This window comes from Triticum dicoccoides, chromosome 1B (genome assembly GCF_002162155.2).
Source record: "Triticum dicoccoides isolate Atlit2015 ecotype Zavitan chromosome 1B, WEW_v2.0, whole genome shotgun sequence".
NCBI classification, from domain to species: domain Eukaryota; kingdom Viridiplantae; phylum Streptophyta; class Magnoliopsida; order Poales; family Poaceae; genus Triticum; species Triticum dicoccoides.
Genome location: NC_041381.1, coordinates 484,857,867 through 484,861,198, shown reverse-complemented (window position 1 = coordinate 484,861,198; position 3,332 = coordinate 484,857,867).

Here is a 3,332-nt window from a genome sequence, read left to right as displayed (position 1 = left end):
TTCTGGTTTCTCCGAAATACATGTGTCAGAAGAGGATCAGGATAAGACCACTTTTACTTGCCCTTTCGGTACCTTTGCTTATAGACATATGCCTTTTGGTTTATGTAATGCACCTGCTACCTTTCAGAGATGTATGACTGCTATATTCTCTGACTTTTGTGAAAAGATTGTTGAGGTTTTCATGGATGATTTCTCCGTGTATGGAACTTCTTTTGATGATTGCTTAAGCAACCTTGATCGAGTCTTACAGATATGTGAAGAAACTAATCTTGTCTTGAATTGGGAGAAGTGCCACTTTATGGTTAATGAAGGTATTGTCTTGGGGTATAAAATTTCTGAAAGAGGTATTGAAGTTGACAAAAGGCTAAAGTTGATGCTATTGAAAAGATGTCGTGTCCCAAGGACATCAAAGGTATAAGTAGTTTCCTTGGTCATGTCAAGTTTTATAGGAGGTTCATTAAAGACTACTCAAAATCTCTAGGCCTCTGACTAATCTCTTACAAAAAGATGTTCCTTTTGTCTTTGATGATGATTGTGTAGAAGCATTTGTAATACTTAAGAAAGCCTTGATTTCAGCACCTATTGTTCGGCCACCTGATTGGAATTTACCCTTTGAAATCATGTGTGATGCTAGTGATTATGTTGTAGGTGTTGTTCTAGGACAAAGAGTTGATAAGAAATTAAATGTTATCCAATATGCTAGTAAAACTCTAGACAGTGCCCAGAGAAATTATGCTACTACTGAAAAAGAATTTTTAGCAGTTGTGTTTGCTTGTGATAAGTTCAGACCTTATATTGTTGATTACAAAGTAATTTTTCACACTGGTCATGCTGCTATTAAATACCTTATGGAAAAGAAAGATGCTAAACCTAGACTTATTAGATCGGTTCTCTTGCTACACGAATTTGATTTGCATATTATTGATAGAAACGGAGCTGAGAACCCCGTTGCAGACAACTTGCCTAGGTTAGAGAATGTTCTTGATGACCCACTACCTATTGATGATAGCTTTCCTGATGAATAATTAGCTGCCATAAAAGTTTCTCGTACTGCTCCATGGTATGTTGATTATGCTAATTACATTGTTGCTAAATTTATACCACCTAGTTTGACATACCAGCAAAAGAAAAAGTTTTTCTATGATTTAAGACATTACTTTTGCGATGACCCACATGTTTATAAAGAAGGAGTAGATGGTGTTATTAGACGTTGTGTACCTGAGGATGAATAGGAACAGATCCTACGCAAGTGTCATTCCGAGGCATATGGAGGACATCACGCGGGAGATAGAACTGCACATAAGGTATTGCAATCCAGTTTTTATTGGCCTACTCTCTTCAAAGATGCCCGTAAGTTTGTCTTGTCTTGTGATGAATGTCAAAGAATTGTTAATATTAGTAGACGTCAAGAAATGCCTATGAACTATTCACTTGTTATTGAACCATTTGATGTTTGGGGCTTCGATTATATGGGACCGTTTCCTTCTTCTAATGGATATACACATATTTTAGTTGTTTTTGATTACGTTACTAAGAAGCTATTCCAACTAGTAGTGCTAATCATAACACTTCTATTAAGATGCTTAAAGAAGTTATTTTTCCGAGGTTTGGAGTCCCTAGATACTTAATGATTGATGGTGGTTCACATTTTATTCACGGTGCTTTTCGTAAAATGCTTGTTAAGTATGATGTCAATCATAGAATTGCATCTCCATACCATCCACAGTCTAGTGGTCAAGTAGAACTAAGTAATAGAGAGCTTAAATTAATTTTGCAAAAGACTATTAATATATCTAGAGAGAACTGGTCCAAGAAACTTGATGATGCATTATGGGCCTATAGAACTGCATACAAATATCCTATGGGTATGTCTCCGTATAAACTGGTTTATGGAAAAGCATGTCACTTACCTCTCGAACTAGAACATAAGGCATATTGGGCTATTAAAGAGCTCAATTATGATTTCAAACTTGCCGGTGAGAAGGGGTTATTTGACATTAGCTCGCTTGATGAATGGAGAACCCATGCCTATGAGAATGCCAAACTGTTTAAAGAAAAAATTAAAAGATGGCATGACAAAAGGATACAAAAGCGTGAGTTTAATGTAGGTGATTATGTTTTGTTATACAACTCTCGTTTAAGATTTTTTGCAGCAAAACTCCTCTCTAGATGGGAAGGTCGTTATGTTATCGAGGAGGTCTATCGTTCCGGTGCCATAAAAATCAACAACTTCGAAGGCACAAATCTGAAGGTGGTGAATGGTCAAAGAATCAAACATTATATCTCAGGTAATCCCATAAATGGTGAAACCAATGTTATTGACACCGTAACCCCGGGGGAGTACATAAGGGACACTTTCCAGGACATTTTAGACTCCGAAAAGGAATAGGTATGTGGTACGGTAAGTAAACCGACTCCAAAACAGTTCTAATGGCAATTTGTATCCATTTTGGAATATTTAAGAAAATAGGAAAAATAAGAAGTAGTCCGGAAAGGACACAAGGCATCCATGAGGGTGGAGGGCGCACCCTACCCCCTAGGGGCACCCCCTGCCTCGTGGGCACCTCGTGTGCCATATGGACTCCGTTTTCTTGCACGATACTTCTTTTGGTCGGTAATAATTCATTATATAATCTCCCGAAGGTTTTGACCACGGTACCACGGCGAAATCCTCTGTTTTTGTTTTGAGCTGTTTTTTGCCAGAGTTTCTCAAGGCTAGGCATCATGTCATCCCCCTCCTCCAACAACGTGGGCGATGAAGCATGGCTAATGAAGATAGTGAAGAAGCGAGAAGAAATCGGGGAAATCAAGGGAGGTGACAAGATCAAGGAAGCCGTAGAGGAGCAAGTCCCGGCGGTAGAAGAAAAAGGCTTCTTTCAACCCTACCACAATCATCTCACCCTACTGAAATTGAAGCTTTCAAGATGATTGAGCTAGCTCGCATACAAATCAAGTATCTCATACATGAAAATATTTTGTTGCAAGAGCATATCACCACACTCAAGGGCACTATCCGCAAGTTGGAGGATCTCCTACGCTCGATGTGCGACACCCCATCATCAACAACCCCATCATCACCACCTCCGAAGAAAGAAACCTAATCACATGGGTATGGGCACTCCCCTTGGCAACTGCCAAGCTTGGGGGAGGTGCCCCGATATCGTATCACCATCACACTTCTATCTTTATCGTTGTCCTTAGTTTGCTCCTTTGGATTATATCTTGATCTAGTAGAATAAAGTTTAGTATGATCTAGCTTTCAGATTTTGTGTTGATCCCTATCTATGTAATCGAGTCCGTGAGCTATATATAATAAAGATTAGTTTCGAGTC